The sequence below is a fragment of the Platalea leucorodia genome (assembly GCF_965183815.1).
Source record: "Platalea leucorodia genome assembly, chromosome: 4".
NCBI lineage: Eukaryota > Metazoa > Chordata > Aves > Pelecaniformes > Threskiornithidae > Platalea > Platalea leucorodia.
Window position 1 is genome coordinate 105241668 of NC_138826.1, and position 25389 is coordinate 105267056.

The 25389-nt window shown below is 42.8% G+C and overlaps 1 protein-coding gene across 1 annotated transcript in view; it reads left to right on the top strand.

Moving 5' to 3' along the window:
• The first annotated feature begins 15934 nt into the window (after window positions 1–15934).
• Window positions 15935–25389, top strand: part of PLXNB2 (plexin B2) — an 89562-nt gene continuing 80107 nt past the window's right edge. The window contains exon 1 of the mRNA XM_082308704.1: window positions 15935–16054. The gene's annotated coding sequence lies outside the window, so the exon portion shown is untranslated. The remainder of the gene's footprint in view (window positions 16055–25389) is intronic.

Here is a 25389-nt window from a genome sequence, read left to right on the forward strand (position 1 = left end):
AAGTTAAGCTGTTAAATGCTGTTTCCGGGAGTAATCAGACATTTTCTGGCTTGCGCTTTGATTTGAAGGCTGCCTGTCAGCCTTCATCATTATTCGTGGTAAATAAAACCTCTTCCCTGAAGGGATCAAGGTATGAGCACATAAGAACCATAATATTATGCCTACTGCAATCAGTGATTTTGTAGGGATCTTGTTAAAGTTCAAGTTCTTTCCCTGCAATTGAGCAGAAATACCAGTATATGCTGGAAATGAATCAGTCACTGTTAAAGGGGATCAAGATAGCTTAAAATACAGGGAGGCAGGTGTCAGCACCCTTTGGGAGAGAAGGAGCTAAAGATAAGATGATAAATACCAAAGATTGTAGTTGGGTCTCTCCCTCAGCCCTTCCTCCAGCCAGCAGTTGTTGGTCCTGCGCTAGTTTGAAAACCAGGGAGGTGACAGCCTGGGGAAGCACAGAGAATTCACTCGATGAGTGGACAGCAGAGAAAGACTAACCGAGGGACCTGAGTGAGGAGAGGCGTGTGTATTGAGTAAACTCTTGTGCATCAAACAAACGGATACTCAGGCAATTTACTCCGCGTGACCCTTTCTATGTCAATTGTCAACGGGACTGTGAGAACGTGACTATGCTGAAGAAACCAAACCTCCGTGAACATCCTCTCAGCAGGTGACCTTCCATGGTGATGAGCATCAGGCACTGGTCCAAAGGCAGCAGGTAAAGCGCTGCCTGTGGTCATAAGTGACAGACTGCACACCAAATTTTGTAAGCAGGGATGGAGCAAGACTTTGAAGTGGTTAGTGCTGGACCAACCCAGAAAGGTTTGATGGAAGTTAAAGCAGATCTGACTGAAGTGCTCCATGCTCATTCGGGAGGAGGCAGCTTTTCATAATGTGATTAAGTATTTACGTGAAGATCTAGTAGATGATGACCTGAAGAGGACTAACAAAGTCTGTTGTAACAGTAATAAGAAGCCCAGGTAGGAACAAAAAGAATATCATGTATTTTGGGAAAAGAAACTACCATACACAAGTGGCTGAGCATCAAGCTGTGTGGGATTAACTGATCTCGGAGCTCTTTTAGGCACAAAAGGGCCTGGCGGTGTCTGGTAATAAGCTCTGACTGAAACATGCTGCCTAATGGCGAAACATCGATTGACTCTCATTTAGTATTATTTCTGGACTGTGGCGTATCTGACATGGCCCAGATTTTGAATTTTGGTGTCTCTTCTTGCTGGTTTATTTCTATGTGTATGGCCACTATAACACAGCACTTCTGTAGGGCAGGAGTGAAAGCACCATACAACAGATTTCTCAACTATATATCGAGACCGTACATCACTTGACAGAGTGTTGCTTTCACGTTCACACAAATGTAATTCCCTTTTGTTGAGAATGCAGTAAGAAAGCATAACTGCCATAAGGACCAACAGATGATGTAAAGTATTTGGTGAAAATTTAAATTGCTCAAATACTTAAGAATTGTTGTATTAACTGTTTTCATGGAATGATGAAATGTAATGTTCTAAAAAGTAAATGACAGATTTTGGTTATCTAGTGATCTGTTGCTGCTCTATAGTGTCACATTATTAAAGGCATCTCAATATTTTTATCTCCTTAGTTATCCCTTGTCCTCTGTCCTTACTGTACAAATCAGGATTTTTGCAGTAGAGAGGCTGAGGATTTACCCTGTGCCAAATAGTGATCCATAAGCTGAGACAGGGTTAGAAATTCTTGGTTTTATTCCCTAGACCATCCTGGTTTAGACTAGGGACTATGAAGACTGCGCTTCTTTCCTACAGACCGCTCAGTTCTAAAAATAACTATTTTCTGAAAGCTTCCATACGAAAGTGTGTATGTATGCTTATTATGCGTAATTTCCCTGTTGCTTTTGCTTGGGTGTCATTTCTTTGTCCTGCTTTGGTTCCCTCTGAATTTTGAGCTGAGCTCTCAGGGGATGAGCGTGCTGGAGATCACCATGGCAACGCTCCGAAAAATGCACACTGCAGGCGCCAGGCTTCACCGCCGTTATCCCTACGAAAGCCCTGATGATCTGTGGACTTGCGGACTTATTCGGGAGCTGCGAGAGGGATGGAATTGGTGGCCAAGAGCTTTGGGTACCATGCCTATTAAAAATGTTTCCTATGTAAATTGAGGAACTCTGGATATTGTTCGCTGATGTACAGCAGTAGCATCCAGCATTTTCATAGCTTACCGCTGAGATTTCCCTCAGCAGACTGTAAACCCTCTTTTTTTATTCCATATAATTCTAATATTAGTCTCCTACATCTTAGCTCTCCCCATTTTCACTCAAGACTACTGTGGGAGCCATTGCAAAGGCAAAGATTGTTATCCTGGTAAAAGCTTAAAGATGGTTGATGATAAAACATGTCATAAAGATTATGATGCAGAGTTTAAAAGAGGTGAGTGCTTGTATCCCTGCTGTTCTCAAATCCTTTTTCAGGAGAAAAAGAAAACATTTAAGGAGGAGTTATTTTATAGATGAGTATTTCACGGCAGCGGTTGGGAGAGAATTCGTTCTCTCCAGCAGCAGGAAATAACAGAAACTGGATAAAAGTATATTGCCTTCTGAGACAAGAATTAGGGGCTCTAGGTTGTGTTCTGACAGGGGAAGTGTGACATTGGAGTTTTGTTTTATATTACTGAAATAAGAAGTATAGCATATCCCAGTACATGGAGGGGTTTTTTGGTGGGTTTTTCTTTCTTTTTTCCTTTTTTTTTCTTTTTTAAAGTACTATCTCAGCCCACCAGCCGTAAGGCTAGACCACCAGAAGGACGTGGGCTTGTAATGCTCAGAGCAGTGACTAATTCAAATGTGATCAGCAGCCTTGAATAAGGTAGCTCTGCTTCCAGTTACTGCACGGGGAGCGCTAAGCCCGTGAGAGCACAATTCATGAACAAGCAGGATGCAGAGCAGGAATGCCTAAAATAGTTGGCAAGGAATGCTTAGGAGAAAAATGTATTTGAAACCTTCCTTTCTAGGGGTTTTCCCAGTCCCATTTGTGGATGCATAGAGGCTGATACCATATTAAACTTAGTTTCACAGCCCAGACCCTTGCACAATCAGGTCTCCAGTGCTGTTCTTTAGGAGAAAATGGAGCAAGGCTCACTCTCTCTTCTTTTGAAATGCACTGGACCAGGAACACAATGCGGATACTGGTGCCCTTTCCTTTACATCCGTTCTGAAGAAGTGTAGGATCTGGGTTCGTTGCATTCCTCAGCCTGAGAAAGGGGGGGGTTAAGACATCAAAACCAACCCCCCTTCCCATTAGGACAATGAAGAGGAGGCTGCGGGTGTGCCCACTCCTCCCTTTCCTCGCCCTTTCTAACTTGGCAGAAAAAAGAATTGAAAGCTCCTGGCCTGGGGAGGGAGCGTGCGTGGGGAGCAGGACATGGGCACCCACCTTCCCTGAGTGGGCAGAAGCAGCAGGGGGAAGACGGGAGCTCAGATTCCTGCTCTGAAAATGAGTTACACATTTTGCATTCATCACTGGGTAAAAGGCACAAGCTGGTCCTGCTCCAGAGAGCCCAAATCACCCATGCAGCTCAGTGCCCTAGAAGTCAGGTTTCCCTCAATCTGTTTCTACAAATGTAGAGGCTTTTCTTGTACAGCACTGGATCAAGGAGCTCCTCTCTGAGCAAAGGCATCTGGTAGCAAAGCATGAGAGCAATGGGTGCAGATGCACTCAGCAGCCTGAACTGAGATTTTCTAATTCCTAAAAAAAGTGTTCATGTTATGGAGCTACTGTACAAACACCACAGCGTTATCCGCATGCTCCCGTCCTCCGCTCCGTCCAGCCAAGGGTGTGCATTTCTTCTGGAACGTAGGTGGCTCCGGCATCTAAGTGCAGAGATCCCCACTGCTGGGCTTAAGTGCCCGAAATCCTGGACTGAGCTTCTACTGGAGATAAGTATAATAATGTTTAGTCTGAGCTTCCCAGACAGGCTTGAGCATGAGAAAAAGAGCAGAGCCACTGAGTGCTGACAAGGTGAAGGTAGTTCATCTTCTGTAGAATCCAGAATTTTGGGGAATTTAGGGAAAAAAAATAGAAAACTAATGGTGTACGTGGGCAGAAGTTAGGAGAACGGCATTCTGGTATGACAAAGAAGCCTTAGGAATGCCACTTTCATTTTTTGTCATTATAGGACTAAGAATGGCTTATTTCAACATGTAACCATTAACATGGAATAAATTGGCCAATTTCCTTCTAAGGCCAATTGATTAAATAAACTCACACATGCCTCTTTGAAAGAAGCGGTAAAATATAAGCAATGCCACATATTTTAACCCATTTATAGAGAGTATAACTTCAGCAGATTAAGAGGTGTTGAAACATTCCTGTAAATGCTGGCCAGAGAGTCCAGCACTCTTAAAGAGGTTGACTGAAGAGAAACAAAGTTCATGGGTTATTTTAATTTCCTGTTTGTCTATTTAAAGTTCATATTTTAAAAACAAGACTGAAAAAGCATATTTGTGCATTTTGAAAGAATCTCATTCCCAAGATTTCATCGAGATAAGACTTTTAAAAACTTAATGTTAAAAAAAGCATTTATTGGCAGTCATGTGGTTCTAGGCAACCCCTGAACTCCAAATGCAGTTGACAGGGATGCCATAAGTCAAAAAATGTTGTACCTGAGCCCTATTTTTTAACTGTAACTCTAAGAGAAAAATGTGGAGGTTATGTGGGTCACCACGCTGCCAGAATGCATAATGTAAACAGGCTAAAATGACTGGGAGCTCATGGAATCTCAGCACGAACAAAGTTTTAAGAAGTGCTGACTTCCTACTACAACTTCTAGCATCAGCATTAATCAAATCCAGTGTATTTATCTTCCTTTGCCATTCTCACTAAAATTAGATTGTTTACATTTTTGAGCACACTAATGGCACAGTTGCTTACTGCTCACCTCTGCTAGGCAGAAACAACAAAGTAGAGAACCAGCCTGCTCCTTTCACCTCTAAAACACAATTACTGGAATAATGGTCAAAGAGCTGATGCTTTATAGAAGAGTTTCTCCTAGATGAGAAAGTTGAGAGGTTTAGCTCAAAGAGGCTTCTGATTCCTTTCCTGTCCTGAGATGTATAGCTCTCTTCAGGTATGCAGTACGCAATTCTGCCAGTTCCTGAGGACTCTGCAGAGAAAGGAGGGCAAAAACGATCTTCAGAAGCTTTCCCAGAAAACCAGCTTTAGGTGCTGACCAGGATTAATACCCAGTATTGTTTGTTACAAGTCTGCTTGTTCCTAAAAATGTAAATGTCTTATCCTTGAGGTTCTTGCAGTAAATCATTATTCGAATGTGTCTCGACTTTGAGGTGGAAAAGCAATTTCTGCTGTATATATAAAAAGTTATTTGGAAAAATACATTTTGCTGCTTATATAGTGAAAGAATTCTTCAATTCAGCCCTGTTTCCCTACCTCAGCCCTGTTGTTTCTAATGATGCTTTCACCTAGCAAATCCAGGCCTTGAAGAGAATAATGCAGTAGGTAACACTTTTAATCAGTATAGGAAATATGAAACAGCAGGGAATGAATTTCCAACTGGGCAAACAAGAAAAAAAAGGAAAAACGTGAAAGCTGTTTTTTTCATTTCTTTCTCCTTAGATTGGTCTTACCCATGGGGCTTTTATGGTGCCACAGTTGCATACTTATCAATAATTGTTTCCTAATTCTGCTCCGTTTCTGCACTAAAGTAGTATAAAATGTCGAGCTCCACGCAGCCAGTCAATTTTCAAGATCCCATGTGGACAACAGAAGCCAGTGTGCTGTTAGTAATCTGTTAAAAGGATAATTTTCTTCTTGTAGCGGTGTTTAATTGGATGGAATCTCAACTCTTTAATAGTACCTACGTTGCTTAAATACCGTTCTTGTTGAGGTGTGACAATGGACGGGGAAGGGCTGCTTGTTTGAACAGGAAGCTTCTGTCTAATGAGTCTAACCCATACCTGAGTGGGAAAAAAAGACGTTTACCAAAATCATTTCAAGAGTCAGAACTGGATACTTGCTCGTGGCAGCTGTTAGCTTATACTGGAGTGTTATTAAAAAACGTGTAAACTGAACATGTGTTTGGGGAGGGCTCGCACCCACAGGCGTTCAAGCAGGGATGAGGGATGTGCTGTAAGCACAGGGTGGTTTTTTGAATGGCCACAGCAGCACCACCACAGCAGGTGGTTTTTTGAATGGCCAGGGATGGGAAAGACAAGTGGAGTATCTGCACTGTGGGTCAGAGATGTTATTAGAAATGAGGAAGCATCATTCAAAAGGCACCCCAGCTTGAGTATCTCATCCAGCTCTGGGGCCCACAGTACAAGAAAGACAAGGCCCTGTTAGAGTGGGTCCAGAGGAGAGCCATGAAAATGGTCGGAGGGGTGGAACACCTCTCCTATGAAGAACGGCTGAGAGAGTTGGGGTTGTTCAGCCTGGAGAAGAGAAGGCTCCGGGGAGACCTTTTTGCGGCCTTTCAATATATACAGGGGGTTTATACGAAAGATGGAGAAAGATTTTTTTACCAAGGCCTATAGTGACAGGACAAGGGACAATAGTTTTAAACAGAAAGAGCGTAGGGTTTGATTCGACATAAGGAAGAAATTCTTTACGATGAGGGTGGTGAGGCACTGGAACAGGTTGCCCAGAGAAGTTGTGGATGCTCCATCATTGGAATTGTTCAAGGTCAGGCTGGACACAGCTTTGAGCAACCTGATCTAGTAAAAGATGTCCCTGCCCATGGCAGGGGGGGTGGACTAGATGATCTTTAAAGCTCCCTTCCAACCCAAACCATTTTATGATTCTATAAAGCTGATTCTGTAATGATTCTGAAGTCCTGTCCAAATAAAGAAAATTAGAAGAGATTTTTAACTCCAGCAGCTTGAATATAAAAGTTCCAGTGCAATTAGGCAGGCTAAAAAAGGCTTTTGAAGAGTGACTTACCAGAGCAGGCTAAACTCAGACCTCCTTTAGACATGCCCGGAACAAAAAGCTCAGTGTAGGGCCAACTGGTGGCTGGGATTTGAAAGGATGCTCAGACAGGATGAGGCCCTTCATTCTTGCTACATCCTGTTCCCTCTGGAAGAGGTCAGGGATTTTTTGTGGTGAAGTCCTTTGGGTGGGTGGGGGGAAGGGGGGGAGGGCGCTGGCATAGGCTTGCTTGAGAACCTGTCTCAGTGGGAAACAACCATGCGATAGATCTCATGTTTATACAGAAAAAAGATGAGTTTAAATACACAAAAAGGAAATGTCTTTGGGTATCCAGCTCCACACAGAAGAGCAAAGACCTTTTTCTTCCCTCTGCTGTCACTGGGCTCTGGCATCAAGGCTTTACCACACAGAAATGTAGTTTTTCTAGTAATTGTCATGGAGCCATTAGGAAGTGAGTTATTTCTAAGTTATCTCTCGCTATTATTCACTGTCCTCTTTCTTCCTACTCTGTCTTCCATTAAAAAAAAAAGCCCCTGGCAAGTAAGTCAGGGATAGTGAAAAACAATTTAAATTCTTCCATAAGAAATGGGATTTGGCAATTCCCCAGGATGAAAGGAAAAAAGATGATGTGAAAGTAGCAGCACAGTCCTGATTCCTTATTTACCTATTCTTGGTTCAAATAAATAGGGTCCAATTAAGATATAGGTGATTAAGGCTAAAAAGAAGTGGGTTAGAAAGCCATTTATTTCCAAACATCTTTTTGAAAGAAGCAGTCTTGCCCAAGACCTCCCGACTGTCGCCCACTGTGGTATGAAGGGAGTGACATACGCTTGGATGTTTCATCGCTGGATGCAGTATAGTGCAAAGCTCTTGAAAGCTTCCAGTCATTAAACTTTGCTAAACAACATAAAGCTTTTTTCAAAGAATGGTACTCCTGCTTCAGTGAGCTGGCCACCATCCAGCCCTAATTACCTTCTGCCTATCTAAATTGCTCTGTTTATTTAATTGGACAAGGTCATATGTCAAAAGATGTTGTTGGGTAGGGTTGGTGATGCTAGGACAATAGCTACTGTGTCACCCGACTTATTCAGGGCTGGGTGAAGCAATTCCTATGTGCAGATCATAGTGATTTTGTGCAAATCACTGAAGCTTGCAAAGGACTTCATAAATCAAATAGCAGTTCCAGTAAGTTTAAACAAAGCCTTATTAATAAAAGTGCTGATCCCTGTCAAGCTACCTAGACCACTGTGGGAGTTGTGTATGAATATTGTTATAGTACTTCAGAATATATAAAAGGGAGAGGCCTGGCTTGTATGAGAAATGAAGATATTGCTCCATATGCATCTACCACAGGTTTATGGCCATCCCATACTGATGCAGTGCCGGAGGGGGTAAGGACCATTGATTCTTGTAGACAAAGGTGGTTGTCCCTTCCAAGTAGGTTTTGTTTTTTTTTTTTTTCCCCTGTCACACTACTGCTTAAATGTGAATAAAGCCTTAATAAAACATTACGTTTGGGTCATCGGTAAGATACTCAATGCACTTCCTTGAGCTCTCTGTCTGTGCTTGCTGTGCAGGAGGGACTAGGGGATGCGGCTGTCAGATTGAGACCCTGGTGTTTCAGGTGCCTGGTACAGTGAAATCAGCTGTCCAACACGAAGTATGGCAGACTGCTTTGTCAGCAGTTCTTAAACTTGTTCTCAGGATTTGACCTAGACTGGAAGGATATGAAAAAGACATTACAAGTTGAGGAACTTTTTCAAATAAGCAAACAATGGTCCTGCTGAGCAGAGCTATTTTTGAGAGGGGAGATGTTTGTTTAATCACCTGATGGAGCTGGTGCATTTTTTCCAGATGTACTCAGATCAAGCAGTGGCCTCTGAAATCAGTGGTGTAGTTGTCTTGGATTTTTTTTTTCTTTTGTGTATGGAGGTAGGGATTCGGCCCCCTCCCCTGGCTCTTCCTGTGGCAGTGAACATGCTTTACATACTGGTGAGACTGAGCAAGGTGACCTTGCTTTGCTCTTTGAATTATAACCTCCTCAGTTTGAACATTTGCAGTGCTTTAATATTAAACCACTGCTTTTCTTGCTAAAGGCACTGTGCAGTGGGAGTAGAGACAGTTTAAATCCATTGCCAGAGAGCGAGAGAGATTTCATGAATGTCTGGAGTATTTGAATCCCACCGGTGTTACTATCTTTAGCATCAGGGATCAATTATTTCAATGAAATAACAAATGCACCCAAACACAGGCAATTTATATCCCCATTCCACTTAGTGAGCAGTTTCCCTATAGCTGTATCTTCTGGGTGGTTGTACTCGGGGCAGGGGGGATGTCCCAGAGGTTGGCCAGTTTCTCAAGAGAGTTAAAAAGTAAATTACTTCTTCTCACCATGTTCTTGTTTCATTCTTTTCTGCAAATCTTTGTGCACTCTTAATGCTTTTACTTTTCAAAGGCTTGTTTGAATTCCCAAGTTGGTTTAATGTTACTGAATGATTATATCAATTTACTTGAATACTCTTACTTGACATAAGCCTAACTACATCTAAATAAATATTTATAGTCAGCCTAAACAAATCTAAATGTTAACTATTGAATTAAAAGCATTTAAGTGTATTATTTCAAAACCTTATTTAAAAGCCAAATGAGACAAATAAGTATAGATAAATTTTAAACCTAAACAAGCGTGCTCATCTAACTGTACTTTTACAGCCTGCTAGATACCACACCATAGGAAAAGCAGTGCAAACCTCTGAAAGCTGGGGCTAAAAATGTGTTGTCTTTTTTTCTCTAAAGGCCATTTAGTGCTTTCACTAAAATCAGTGGGTGAGACTGAGAATTTCTTGGCATTTTGGTGACAGGGGGTGCTTTCAAACATCAAGTTAGCAGGGAGAGTAGGGTGGCTGGGCACATACTGGGCAACATGGACTAATTTGCATGATAGTTTCCCTACTGCATAACCGTAGTTCTTTCTAAATGCACGGAATTAGTGCTCTTGCTTGCCATTTTTTAATGACCATGTATGGTTAGACCTGAGGCCAAGAGGCCATTGTTAAAAACCCTTGTTTTGCCTGCATGGGAGTCCTGCCCACCATGTTACTGTGCAGCAAACGTGGTGGCGATGGAGGCCGGAGCGAGCGGCAGAGTCCTGGCTCCATCCTTATCCGCATGATGTAGCAGAGCTGGAGACACGGTGGTGGAATTCAGGCCTTCCCTTAGTCGCTGTGAGCAGGGACCAGCCGAAGGGCAGTGGCTGTCCTTTATAGACACTGCGATTTGAAAACTAAGTAGAGAGACACATTTCTGTCTGAAATGCGTATGAATTTTCTGTCTGAAAATGTTTACCCAAAACTTCAAGGAAAGTTTAATACTGTGGCTAATTTTAGCAATGTACTGGAGCTTTCTGGGTGTTTGTTTTGGCTTTTTAAATCTTGCCGTGAGGTGACTTCTCATTTTATGTAATGTTTTTCACACATGCTTTGCAAAGGAATAAAACTACTGTACCCCAGTCTTGCAGCCTGGAGACTGAAGTATTGAGGCTTCAACTTGCTCAGCTTCATGGTGGAGTAACCTTCTTGCTCGAGCCCCTGGTCTAGTGTAGTTCCATCTTTTGGCACCAACCCTTTTCCGTGCCATCTTTCTTTGAATCGGTATGAGGAGTTCGCTTGCCAGTCACGTGAACTGTATCAAATGGCAGTGTACTCAGCCTGAATGAACTCCAGCTTTGTACGGATGCTGATCCAGAACTAGTCCAGCGACAAAGTCGCATCCTCTGATGTGACTCCACAGGCTCTGTTCATGTGCAGCAAAAACCTGTCAGAAATTTGTCTCTTGTTGAGGACTCGGTCATACTGCAATTTCCAGGGGTAGAAATGGGATTTCTGGCCCCTGGGACTGGTTTCTAGGTTTGTTTTGGAAGGGCAAACTCTTGCACAGGGGAGTTTCCAATGCTTCAAAGCTCTCCTGTGCCCAGCAGGTTCTAGCTTCACATGTTGAACAAACCTCTTACTGTCATAAGCTCGATGGTAGGCATAGTTAAAGCTTGGAGATACAATGTTTCTGATGGCAGTCATAAGTGCACAAAATATTAGCATCTGAATGTCTTTAGAAATTCACTTTGAAGAGACCAGGCCAAGGGGTAGGAATTTTTAGTCTTGTGCTAGCTAGTCTAGTGTTGCACTCTGGCATGGCTACAGATTGCTGGTACATCACATCCCGGGCATGCAGCATGAACGGGCAAATATCTCTCTACTGTGATATGACTGATAATACTTTGCAAGCATCATACATTTCCACTAATTGGATGCTATTACTACCTGATGTGTAGGTCATTGCTCCTAATTAATTAAGGGCCAAGAAGGTACTTAGTACTTTACAAGATGCAGATGAAGACAGATGTCTGCTTGGGAAATTAAAATGTACCAGTTTGAGGGTTTTATATAAAACCAGATCAACTATACAAATCGGATATCTAGACAGATCCTAATAAACCTGATGAAAATTAGAAAAATTAGATCAGCTTAAAGCTAATAAAATGTGATAGAAATGTTCAAAGTTGTCTGCAAAAATGCTTTCAGGCAGAAGGATTAGCATGAAGTGTATTTTTACAAGGATTAGGGAGAATATTTTGTGGGATAAACGAGGCCATAAAATTGTTCCTTTTTACTTGAGTCTATAGAAGGACTTCTGTCGTGAGATACACAGCCTGAACAAAAACTCACAGTCTTCAGCTATTGCAATAACAGTTTGTTCTTTCCTTATGCACCATACGTAAAATCAGAAGTGCTCCTAAAACAACTGAGCTAATGCATCCTGGTTGCTTGGAAATAAGACTATCCAAATAAATGCTTCAGAATATATATATTAAACACTGTCATTCTGAGTGTCCTTCAGTTGTTTGCAGGGGAATGCAGATTCTGTTTTCAATGATGTCATGCTTTGAGGCATATTTCCTATTATCTGTACACATCAGTGCTATAAACTTTATGTCTTGATGTAGCCCTATAAATTTTCATGTTATTTGCTTTCAAACAGTTAAAGAAAAGTGTTTATGCATGGTGATCATGTTTGAAGACTTTCCTAGATATATATACTCTGTTAGAAAGTGTGCAGGCTGTGTTTGAAATTAGAGTTTATCTACTGTACAAAATTTCTAAATACATTGAGCGGCCACTGTAAATTCAAATTTGAAATATATATATATATACTGAAGTACCCCACATACAAAGCAAACATTGTAAAATATACTTGGATTAGACCTTTAACCACATCAGTGGGTGCCATAAAAGAAACATTTAGCCTAAGAACTGAGAAGATGCATGACAAAAGCTGCCCAACAGAAGTCTTTGGAGGCTGCCTGAATAATTAGGATTGTGGGATGAAACTGGTCATGCAAGGAGGAGGATTTACACTGCTCTGTATTTGCCTTGTATAATGTAGCTGGCCCTTACTGGCTCTACTAACTCATGTGTCGAAATGCACTTACCAGTGAGAAGAAAAATGTTCCCACCAGCTGCCGAGCAGCCTTGCAGTGGCCTCTCCGTCCTGCTACAAACACGCAGAAGAAACTCATCTTGTTACAACCAGAATTCAACTGTGCCCTGCAGCAGCAGCAGAGGCTACAAGACTGGGGAGCAGGTGGCCTCGGTCTTGTCACCGGGACCATACCTGGCATTTTATGTCAGGTCCGTAGGAAGCCAGTAGTTTCGATCAAGACCTGTTTTCCATTTGTTAGCATTGGCTGTTTCACAGGGCATACTTTTGTATTTATGCAAACATCAAAACGAAATGGGGTCAGGAAATGGGGTCTCCATAGGCAGAACTGTGTGTGAGGCAAATGCTGTGCCCAGCTTGTCCTGCAGCTCCTCTGGTAAGAAAGTAGTAAGAGTTTGCATGGCTTTACTCGTGGGTTTGCATCTTTTGTTGTGTGCTTTTTCATAGGGATGCCTTGGCAGCACTTATTTAAGCAATAAGTTAAAGACGTGCTGTGCTGCCAGAAGCGTGAAAAATGCCGCTCCTTTATTTGAGCGTGGTTAGCCCAGCTCGTCAGTCAAGGACAGAGAGGGTTTAGAGTTACCAACTTTTAGGAAGAGTCAACTCTGAGTGTTAGGAAACCGAAAACAGATGCTTTATTTACAGCACAAACAGTGCTTCCCCCCCCCCCGCCCCCTTTTTTTTTTTCTTTAAAGGTATGTTTCCAAGTCTTGCAGTTATTTTAGGTTAAAATACAATTTGAGAATGGTTTGATTGCAAAATCAGCAGGTAGATAAATAAATCCCCCAAACCATGGGTTGTTATTGATAGTAGTGGAAGGGCTGGTCTGCTTGTCTGTTGCTATTTTCTTCCATGCGTCTCAACTTGCAATCTCTGATCTTTAGGAGCATGACTTGTGGTTCTTGAAAGCCTTTGAGGAGTCAGGAGAAAATTGTAAATCTGGGACCAGTAATTATAGGGACAAATTGTGGGATTTAGGCCTATGTTTTTTTTCAGGGCAGAAAGGAAAAGACCATACATATATGTGCACTTACTGGATAGATGCATTTCCAAGTAAAAATTGCTCTCTGCATGGGAGTGGCCTGTTCAATACTTAAAGGGGGCTTACAAGAACGATGGAGAGAGGCTTTTTACCAGGGTCTGTAGTGACAGGACAAGGGGCAGTGGTTTTAAACTGAAAGAGGGTATGTTTAGATCGGACATAAGGAAGAAATTCTTTCAATGAGGGTGGTGAGACACTGGAACAGGTTGCCCAGAGAAGTTGTGGCTGCCCCATCATTGGAAGTGTTGAAGGCCAGGTTGGATGGGGCTTTGAGCAACCTGGTCTAGTGAAAGGTGTCCCTGCCCATGGCAAGGGGGTTGGACTAGATGATCTTTGAAGGTCCCTTCCAACCCAAACCATTCTGTGATTTTTTGCAAGCTTATGCATCACCTAAATCCCGTTAGAGCCCTCAACGCAGGCCATAGACAGCTCCTGGCCTGGTTGGTAGGTTCAGCTGGAGTAGGTCCTGAGCCTGTCTACACAAACTGGCTGGTTTTATTCACATCTGTCCCACATGTGTTAGAGCCGCGCTACGGAGATTGTAGCATTGCATTCAGTGTGGCTGAGGACTTGTAATTTTAAAGGAAGGACCTCTATTTTGGAGGGATTAGGCAGGGACTGGTGTGAAATGGCCAGTAATATATTTTCATCACGCGTTGTATCATGCTCCTTTTTTGAAATAAAGTGCTCCTGGAGATTAAATTGCGTTGGACAGTTCTGAAACTAGGAAAACACATTTTATGACTGTGTTATGCATCCATAAAAAGGGGATTTTATAATGCTTTTGCCAACAGGCCCTTAAATAGACAGGCACAGGTAGATGCTGCTGTCAGGTCCGTGCAAATTACTGGTTAACTGGCTGTATAAATTTGGAGTGAAATATAATGAATAGAAACATAGAAGAAGTGCACACAATGTCTGTCTGGGTAGATTGGATCAGTGCAAGCCAGCACTGCTCTGTTAGAGCCAGGGACACTCCATTCATTTAGATGAGCCTCACGTGTTTATTTAAAAAAACAAAACAAAACAAAACAAACCAACCAACCAACCAAACAGGAAAAGGTAAACACCAGTCAAAACGCTGCAATTCTGTTTTGTCTTTTCTCGCCTGCAGCAGCCAAAAGCCACAGTGGATAAATGAATAAGTGCAATCAAATGCGACTTGGTAGCACACAGCCCATTCTATATTTGTTTGCATCTCCAGTGCTTAACCCTTTATACTGTGTATGGCATTTATTTTAGCATGTTCAGTTTCCTGCAAGCCCTCTTTCTTGTGGATTCTATTTCACTCATCTCCCCGCTACCTTAAAAGCTTCTCCAGATATTTACCATGTGCCCTTTCTTGCTACGCTTCTCTTCTGCTTCTCCAAGCTGTTTCTGCCCTCTTGTCATGCATCTCCCCATCTCCTGGCTCCCTTCTCAGCTGCAGGAGTTATCTGTCTGTGAGCAGAAGCAGCCCCCCGAGTTTGTTGTTTCTACTGTGCTGCTTCACCTGCACCACGTACCGCTACCTCTTCTTGGCTCCCTGTGGCAGGACACCAGTTCACCCGGCACCGTCACTTCTGTGCCTACGTTCCCTCCTCCTCAAGCTGGAGTGAACATTGATCAGCAGGTGTCATGAAGTTAAGCACGTCTCGCTATATTTTTCTTTCCTCTGAAAAAGCAGGAGGAAGCAAAAGAGGAGGAAAAAGCAGTCAAGAAACAAAAGAGGCATTTCCAGATAAGGTTTGAAAAGAGATAGGAAGTCAATGAGGTAGTGAGTATGTCTGAGCTCCCCATCAAGTTCTGAAAATCACCTGAGGTTCTTGTTCTTTTTTTTTTCCCCTCCCTTTTTTTTCTTCTACCTCCTGCCTTGTCATCAGAGACTTTCCACAAGAGTATTCAAGCTGTAGTAGCAGCAGTCATAGGAGAGGAAAACTTGGAGGCTGTGCCTGAGAAGAGAAGAAAAGAAAAGAAAAGAAGAAGGTGGGGGAAGGAGGAGCTGTAAGAAGATGTGAAAAGATGTGTAAGGGAGGAAAAATAAAAAGGCTTTTTAAAAACTGTCATGAACATTAATTTGAAGGGCAGAGAGGAAAAAAAAAAAACCAAACCACTTTAATCTCAAAGCAATCAAAATGAGCAACACCACCCTGGACATACAAATGATCCAAATGAAAGTTTAAAGAATTTGAAGAAAGACGAACCAGACGAACCCCTGCGATTTATCTCCAGCAGCAGAAGCCAGGAAAATTCTCCATTCCTCAGCTATGTGTTTCTTGGCTCCTGACATTCAGTAAACTTTCCCTTTCAAGAATTTTCCCCATCCTCCTCTGCCTCTCTTTCTTTGTGGTTTGCATTATCAGCTGCCTCAGTACAATATATATCGTAGTACTCCATTTAGTGCGGTTGACAGCTTCCCATTTTCATAGAGCTTCTGTCCCACCTCTCAGAAGTTCTGGGTAAATTGCTGGCACAGCCAGATAACTACATTAAAATGAATAACGCAGGAATCTGTTAAACCCAAATGGGAAAACAAAATCAGGAGGAACGGAAGAATAAGAAGACAGCATGATGGTGAGACAGGGTATCACACAGCAAACACCACCAAGTGAGAGGTAGAATTAGAAGGAAGGGATTTTGTTGCATGGGGCTTTATGAATTACTTGCCATATTTGTGTTTCATTGATTTATGTGTTAGAATTGATTTATCCCACTGATTTATGGGATACATTTCATACAGCCTTATCATTGCAGCTTATACATGGTTCTTCTATTAAGTCCTATAACATTATAATGTTAACAGGAGGAAAAACATCATGGCTCTGCCTCGTGCCAAAATGCCACTTTAGCTTTGAAAGTCTGTGTGCCATCCTGTACAGCCGTATCGCAGTGAGGAAATCCCTGGCTTTTTCCAGCTCCTCTCCTCTCACTGTGCTCAAGTCAGCAAGGGCTATGTGCGGGTTCAAGCTGCCGCTGAAGCGGGCTGGTGTGCCGCAAAAGGCTGCGGCTGCGTTGGACATCCAGAGAGCAGTTTGGTGCTTCTGTTTTGAGGAGGAGGGGGAGATGAATCGCCGGCCTGTGACCTCTCAAGTTTCATTTGTGCAATCTGTAGGGAAAGGAAAGCATCACACATGCTGGAAATGTCATCCTTTTGATTAGATTATTTTGTGTGTGTGTGATTAATGGTTAATTACAAGGAAGAACTGGTTCTGGCAAGGAAGGAGCCGAAATAGTTTGTGTTTGTTTCCACATGGTCATGCTCAGATTCCCCCACACTGGAAAAAAATCCGCCTCCTTTCTTGTTTCTTCCAGGGGAAGTCCGAAACCAGTCCTTGAAGATGACCTTAGCACTGAAAACAAGCAATTCGTTGTTGTAGTGTGGAGCTGGTGACACAGAGTCCTTTTACTATCAGTATAAATGCATTTTTTTCCTTGTGCCATAATACCCTTATTAGTGCAGGGAAAGCCAGCAAATTAAAGCTATCCTAACTCCCTGGGTTTTCCTTCCCATGCTCCAGGCTCACTCTCATTTTCTGGTGGTCCCTCAGATAAAAGAAAACAAAAAAGTTTTCCCGAGTTGCAGAATGGGTAAAATAACCCACGGCTTGCGCAGAGCTGGCGGACAGGCGTGGGGTAGTCCCTGGCTTCTGCCGGGCTTCTGTGGCCACCTTGCACAGCAGTTGCTGCAGGGAGCCATCCCCCCTTGAAGCTCGGGCAGCTCAGACGCTGCGGCAGGTATTTACACTTAGGGTCAAATTAGATTTGGCTGTTTGCAGGATCAGGGAGCGTGAAAGTGTCTCTAAGTGATTTCGGGAGTGTCTGGAGGGGTCTGTGCTGACTGCAGACTGATGCAGCTGGGTGTTGGTCCATATGGCATCACTGGGCTTAGCGTTCAATGAGGCTTGGAAAAAAAATAAAAACTTAAATTTTTGTTAGCTGGGAGACCTCGTGGTTTTAACAAAACCATGAAGCAGGTCAAAGAGGGGATTCTGTGGGTTCAGATTCCTGCCGAGTCAGCTGCTTGTTTTTAAACATGTCACTCGGCTGCTTTTCTTGCGGATCAACTACATCTTTGTAACGCTGAGAAAGCGAGGCCTCATTAAAATGGGTGCTTCATTTCTACTGAGAGAACGCAAAAAAGATGGAGGGATGAATGTAGAAGGCCAAACTGAAAGGGAGGTGTGGTCCAGGAGGGCAGGAACGCAGCAGGCCTTCTCATGCAGTGTTTCTCTTCCCTGTGTGTGCTCCTGCCTGCATCAGTGGGGCTGGATTGTGTATGTGCAACCTTCCTATTTGAGGTGATAATATGAACGCTTGTCTTCATAATAAAAAATACAATAATAAAAATTAGGATTTGAAAAGACCTTTCTGGCATGAGCTGCCCGTGTCTCAGACTGGTTTATACTCTGTAATTGCTGGTAGCTAATACTGTGGAATGAGGTCTTTCCACAGCAGCTATTTTTATTGACTTTTTTTAAAGCTACTTGGCACTATGAACTCTTGAAGATACTTTCACTTAAGAGAATTTTTGTTTTGATTCCTAAGAGCAGCAAAAAACCCACCCTTGAACTATGGCAGAATCCATGGTATAAAAGGTTTTCAAAATCAAAACGCTGGCAGGTCTGGCTGTAATAAACCAGGGAATTCATTAGAGTTCAGCTTTGTGTAGCATGGCTCTGCTTCTGAGACTGCATATAAATCTGCAAAGCGCTACTCTTCTTTTTTGTTTACTTGCTGATGTTGCAGAGACAGCACATTATTGGAAATTCTTGAGTGCGATCGCAAAATACGTAAGTATGCATTTTCTGAGTCTCATTACCTGTTGTTAATGCTCTTTTGAGCGACTCCTAGTTGAAAAATTAAGACTCATGTTGCTCCCTCTTGCTCTGAATTTGGACCTGGATCAGAATATTAAATACTTTGGAGTTCAGGTATGCACGGATGAAAGGTTTTGATTCAGACTACTAATAGTGTTATTTGTTTAGCTTGAAGCTAATGACATAATATTAATGTGAACTCTGAATTTGCTAGCTGTTTGCCTCACTTAAACTTGTGACTCAATCCTGCCGATTTTGCACCAAGTTCATGAGAGTCCTTGGTGTGGAGATGCTGGGATGCTGGTGGATACAGGACCTACTGTGAAGAATAGTTATGCTCCTCAGCTGTTAATTCAATTACAATGCCTGGAGAAACATTTTTCATGTTGGGACAGGAAAAAATTTCTGTTTGGGATGCCAGCCTGTTTGTGTGTGGCAATACTGTTTTACTGTAGTTGCCAGAGGTACTGGAGCTGGATGAGATCCCCTGTTTAATCCCCTCCTTACCCCCTTGGAGACTGTGAGACATGAGCAAGGTTTAGTAATCTTTGGTACAGATTCTCAAAACTCATCTTCTGCCTTTGTGGGAAGCTTGATGGGGATGACGTTGTAAGTAAAGGTCAAGAGAAGTCCTTACATTTCTCTTTGGGTGGCCTTGTTCATGCAGCACTGCTTCACCCTTTCAAATGCCTCCCTTTGCCCTTGAGCTCCCAGCTAACCAGGCTGTGGGATGCCTCAGTGTCCACTCAAGTTAATGGACTCTCTCAGGGAGTGAGTTATCTGAGCTCTTTTTGCTGCTGATACCTCAGATCTTCTGAAAGATGAGAGTCTCCAGAGTGATGTAAGGATCTTCTTGCCCGTTGCCGCTTTCCCAGAGGAACCGTCCAGTACACGCTCTCCTCTCCCAGTCACTGCTGGCGTCTGCTGATGCTGCAGGCACGAGAGATAGATTTACTCTGGAGTACAGCTCATTCTTGCCAGTTAAAACCATGGTATAGGTGTATTCGGTTTGTGTAGCAAGGTTTTGGAGCAGGGGGACTACAGAGGTGGTCTCTGTGAGAAGCTGCTGGAAGCTTCCCCCATGTCCGAAAGAGGCAATGCCAGCTGGCTCCAAAACATACCCGTCACTGGCCAAGGCTGAGCCCATCAGTGATGGTGATAGCACCTCTGGGATAACATATTTAAGAAGGGGAAAAAAATAATGTGCAACAGCAGCTGGGAGAGGAGTGAGAATATGTGAGAGGAACAACTCTGCAGACACCCAGGTCAGAGAAGAAGGAAGGGGAGGAGGTGCTCCAGGCGCCGGAGCAAAGATTCCCCTGCAGCCCGTGGTGAAGACCATGGTGAGGCAGGCTGTCGCCCTGCAGCCCATGGAGGTTAATGCTGGAGCAGATATCCACCTGCAGCCCCTTGGAGGACCCCACGCCAGAGCAGGTGGATGCCCAAAGGAGGCTGTGACCCCATGGGGGACTCAGGCTGGAGCAGTTCGTGAAGAACTGCAGACCGTGGGAAGGACTCACGTTGGAGCAGTTCATGGAGGACTGTCTCCCGTGGGAGGGACCCCACGCTGGAGGGGAAGAGTGTGAGGAGTCCTCCCCCTGAGGAGGAAGGAGCAGCAGAGACAGTGTGTGATGAACTGACCACAACCCCCTTTCCCCGTCCCCCTGCGCCACTTGTGGGGGAGGAGGTGGAGAAATCGGGAGCAAAGTTAAGCCCGAGAAGAAGGGAGGAGTGGGGGGAAGGTGTTTTAAGATTTGGTTTTATTTCTCATTACCCTACTCTGATTGGATCGGTAATAAATTAAGCTAATTTCCCCAAGTCGAGTCTGTTTTGCCCGTGACTGTAATTGGTGAGTGATCTCTCCCTGCCCTTATCTTGACCCACAAGCCTTTCATTGTATTTTCCCCCCCACTGTCCAGCTGAGGAGAGGGAAGTGATAGAGCGGCTTTGGTGGGCACCTGGTGTCCAGCCAGCATCAACCCACCACAGCTCATCCTTGCCAGATGAAACCATGGTATAGGAAACCCTGGTTTTCGGTAACCTGCGTTTGCGGTTCCGTCTGTTTTCCATTTGTTTTACCCAGGGATTGCAGAAAAACACCTGCAGAATGCACAGGGACTGAGGGCGCAACATTCATGATTTCCTTGGCAAATCCATGATTTCCAAGCAGTCCTTGTGAAAGAAGATCCATATCAGTATAACTATTACACATATTAAAAAAGAAACCTTATATTATTGAAAGTTATTCAAAAAATGTAAGAAAATTGAGAATTTGCCTTGTGAAAGCAAGCAAAACGTTTGTCTTCCACATCAGAACTAGAGTCTGTATTGTAAGTATTTGTCCATTTTTTGCCACTTTTCCAGCAGTTTGACCAGATGGGATGGTTTGTCCCATATGAAGACGCCCTACATTTTAGCAAATTGTGTTTTGAGGAGCAGTGAAAGAGAAGGAAATGACTCCTTTTATGTTTGGTTAGTACAGGCTATCACAACTTCTAATGAAATGGATATTGGTTTTTCATTCTCTGCAAAGTGACCTCCCGCAGCTCACTGACCCACAGGTCCCATCTGCTAATAGCAAACCATCACAACTAAAGGGATGGACACCCACCACAATGGTCACTATTCTCAGTGGTTCTACTAATGCCATAGTCTACAAAAGAAGTCATTCTTCTCTCTCCAAAGCCTTTCCAGCGTGTTGCCGTGCTCTTAGGAGACAGGTTTGAATCCTACAGAGTGTTTTTCCAGGTGATTCCTTCTCTGAACCAGCGAGCTCCATCGTTCATTGGTTTTAGAAAACAGTAATAAAAGCTATAGCTGGGGAGGAGAGTGCTCATGTTTACCTACAGTTCTCACAGAAGTAGAAGCTTTGAAATCCAAACTGAAAATCTGCTCATCTCCTGCCTCACACACATTCTCCAGTTTCTGTTCTGAATTCCTTTGAGCTTAAAAATTAAAGCTGAATTCTTTTTGACTTGTGGAAAACCTATCAGAAGCTAAAAGCAAAGTTACTCAAAATGAAGGAGGACAGAAATTTCTTCCCATTCCTCTTTCCCCAAATGTCTATGCCATTTGGGGACATTCTTAGGATTTTTACCTTTTTTATGTTGCAGGTTTTGGGTCTTTTTACAATTTTTTTTTCCAATTTTATGGTCTTTTGGATCTTTTGGGGTCTCCCTGGTAAGGGGATAGTTTGCAGAGAGAACCACAGTTCTCTGCATCGCATGCCGTTAAAGTGTATCAGTACCTGCCTCTCTTGGCAGAAGCATTTGTCTCTAGACCCAGAATTTCAAGTAACAAAACTTTGTCTGGATGAGACGAGGTAACAGTTTAATTCACTGTGTATGTATATGGTTAGTGAAGAACAACTCTGTGAAAACACCACAGAAGCTAAACTGCTGAGATTATTCCTTTGCTGAAGACTTTCTTGTCCATGGTTTTTGGGAATAACGCTTGTTTTAGTTCTCAGTTATTCCAATTTCAGGCAAAATTTGGTACTCTCTCACTTCAGCTGAAATGAACGTAAGAAAATAAGTAACATAAAGCTAAAGTTATATTGAAGGCTAAAGAAAAGTGACTGGGGATGGCTGAAAAGCTGAAGATTCCTGTATACAGGTACAGCAGAGGATTGTGCAGTGAAGGAGGAAAACACCGGCCACATCCATCTCAGCATGTTGCTAGTGCTAATTCTTAAGGGTATTTATAATAGTGTGAAGGCAATTTGAAACTCACTTTGTGCTTGTAGATTGTAGATGCTCTTTTTTTCTGCATGCCTTTTAAAGAAGACTGTTACTTAAGGTTATTGGTCTTGCTTGAGTAGAAAGACATAAAGTTATGGGTTAAATTAAAATTGATCTAGCAGTTGGGCAGAGCTCCGGTAGCTGTGTCGCTCCAGCACGGTGTCACTTTGTGGCAGTTCCCGTGTATGAAGCGTTCTCCTGGGTGCTCTGTGTTTCCTGCACGTAACTTCTAGAATTTCGTATTTCTTGCAAGCGGCAAGATGCTTTTTTTGGGTGGGTTTCTTTTAAAGTGTTTGGTTGCTGCCGTCCCACTTTCCTTGTCACCTGTCGTGTCTCTGAGAGACTGGGGAGGGGCTGTATGTTGTCCACACTTTGTTTTTAATTAACATGCACCTTTTTATAATACATCTTTTCTGCTTTCTGAGTGTGTTTATTATTACCACCATCCTTCTAGGATACTCATCAAAATCACGTTCAGTTGTCTGTAAGGTATATGAATCAGGAGAGGAGTATGTTTTGAGATGGGGGAAGGGGTAGGGAAGGCAATGATGAAAAATGGAGGAATCCAAAAGGAAATGACTTTGCAATTCAGGTAATCTTGATGGGAGAGTGGTAAAGATTTTTCTAATGATATCATGGGGAGCAGGGAGCAAGAGGCAGGATGGAGACAAGACTTTGAGAGAGAGAAAAAAATTATGTGGTCAACTGCTCTGTTGGGCTTCTTTTATTCTGAGTCTGCCAAGGGCTTAAAACTAAGTGCAAACTGAGGTCAGAGGGTGCATGTCAGGTCTCAGGACCAGGGCATGACTTTGAGTAAGCCACACAGGCCCATGTGTAATTAAAGTGTGTGATTAAGCCATTGGAAATACGTTTGCTGTGCTGAAAATCTCGGATTCCATGCTCCAGCCTGGGCTTCTTACTCATTTTCTCTTGTGTTTCCATGACTTGTTCATTTAAAACAGAAGTTTTTCACAGCAGGAAACTGTTCCTTGATACATTTCCATAGCACCTAACTCAGTAGGGCATCTGTGTTAATAGCAGCCCTGTAAGTCCTACCACATCAGCTGGTCCTAGCAGGATTCCTCCAGCTGCTACTTCCCGATTAAGTTAAGATCAGGTGAGAATGAGCTGTGGTTGTAGTGCATCTCATTTCATTTTGTTTGCTTTTTTCTTTCCTTAAGCCTGGTATTTGAGAAGTGTGTGGGAATTTAGTTCTGGATCTTTTCCATAGCATGTTTAATTTTTGTTTACTGTTTGAAGGGGGGTTGGGAAATGAAACCAATAGGTACAGAGAATGAAGAACTGTTACCTTGCATGGAGGTCTGAGATGATCTGATGGTGTTTGGCATGAGACCAGGATGGCAGGGAGTAAATGCCAGGGGAGAGAAAAAAAAAAAGGCAGAATTAATGGAGAATGCATGTAGTTCTGAATAATTTAAGTAAAAAAATTGATAAGTAAACGAGGCAGGAAATAGTAGGGAGGAAGCATTAGCCATTTTTGTACAGAGAGATGAATTACTCCTGTTAGAGTCTGATTTAGAGGTGCAAAATGTACTTTTCCTTAAATCCTGGCTCTGGCATGAACCAGCAAGACTCTTTGTTCTGCCTGTGGGATGGAGGCAGGTGTATTGCAAATGCAGCCTCTGTCTCATTAAGCTGGGTGCCATAAATGGACAAAATATTTTATTAATCCACTGAAACAAATGGACATGGAGGTGAACTGAGTACAGAAATTAAGGTACAATAAATTACTTTCCATTCATTTGAGGCATATTTTATAAGTATAGCTATTTATGGCTTTTTTTGACTGAGAGCAGAGATGATCATAATCTAACAATAATTACCTTGTGGGAAAAACAGGAACAATGAATCTGAATTCTTCGGCGTTTGATCCTTGTGCAATAGATAGTAGAATGATAAAACTTTTATGAAGCGACATTGCAGTAGTATGTCAATTTGGGTTTTTTTATTTCATTGCGGATAACTGTAAGGGAAAATACTTGAAACTAGATGACATGCATTATGACATACCATTTAGCAACAGAGATGTTAGCTGGGATCAAAGCTTGTTTGGAAAATTGAGGTCCTTGGGAGCAGGAAGAAAAAGAGGAGTTTCTGACAAATAATATCAGAATTCTTCTGGGTTCCTTAGAGCAGGTCTAAGGTTGTTGTAGAGAGGTCCAACACTTCATTACATTGCAAGGCACGCACTGAAGTCCGTGTGTCTGAAGAATGGGTTGTAATTCTTAGCCTTTTCTTGGTCACTGCCATATGAGGTCAGCCTATCATTAAAAGTCAGGCTTGTGCTGTCAGTAGCGTACTGTCTCTTCTTTGACCTCATTTTACAGTTAGTTACTCAGTTTGGTACATAGGAGCTTTAGCAAAGCAAGATGGAAGTTAGCCTTTTATTTTGCCTTCATTATTACCCTGAGTTACATTTAGTAGGTTTTTGGGTTTTTAGAAGTTAGAATCACTCTGCTTTTAGAAAAACTGTTCTCACTGTTGCACATGCATTTTCTCCGTAGAGAAGCAAAATGCAGTCAATGCTGGAGGGCAGGAGTTGTCTTTCTGCATTGCTGGCGATGCCGGGGTGGTTTGGGGATCTGGCAGATGGCTTGTGCTCACAACAAGAGTCCTTCCGTCCCTGCTCAAACTTTTGCAGCCCAGTTGTTGACATTTAACCTTGGTTATCCAGTATAAATGATGATTCAGGCAATTCTCTTTCACATCCCACCGAAGTCTATTGCTGCTGGCAAAACAGAAGCTGTATCTGACACAGGAGCATGGTTCCTTTATTATTATTTTTATTATTTTTCTTTTTTTTTTTTTTCAGTTCCTCATTTTGGCATTGTATGCTGTTTTCCGCCTCCTACGAGGCTTTTGCCTGTTAGATTACTTTGTTAAAGGTTTCATAGAATCATAGAATACCAGGTTGGAAGGGACCTCAAGGATCATGTGGTCCAACCCTTCTACCACAATCCAGACAAGATGACCCAGCACCACGTCCAGCTGAGTCTTAAACATGTTCAGCGTAGCGGAGTCAACCACTTCGCTGGGGAGATTATTCCAATGGTTGACTGTTCTCATTGTGAAAAATTTTCCTCTCGTGTCCAGTCGGAATCTCCCTGGGAGTAACTTGTACCCGTTACCCCTTGTCCTCACCATGTGACTCCTTGTAGAAAGGGAGTCTCGATCTTCTTCATAGCTCCCCTTTAAGTACTGGTACATGGCGATGAGATCACCTCTAAGCCTCCTTTTCTCAAGGCTGAACAAACCCAGCACTCTCAGCCTATCCTTACATGGCAGGCTTCCCAGACCCTTGATCATCCTGGTGGCCCTTGTTTCTCTTGTCTTTTCTGGGCTTTTTTTTTTTTTTTTCCTTTCTA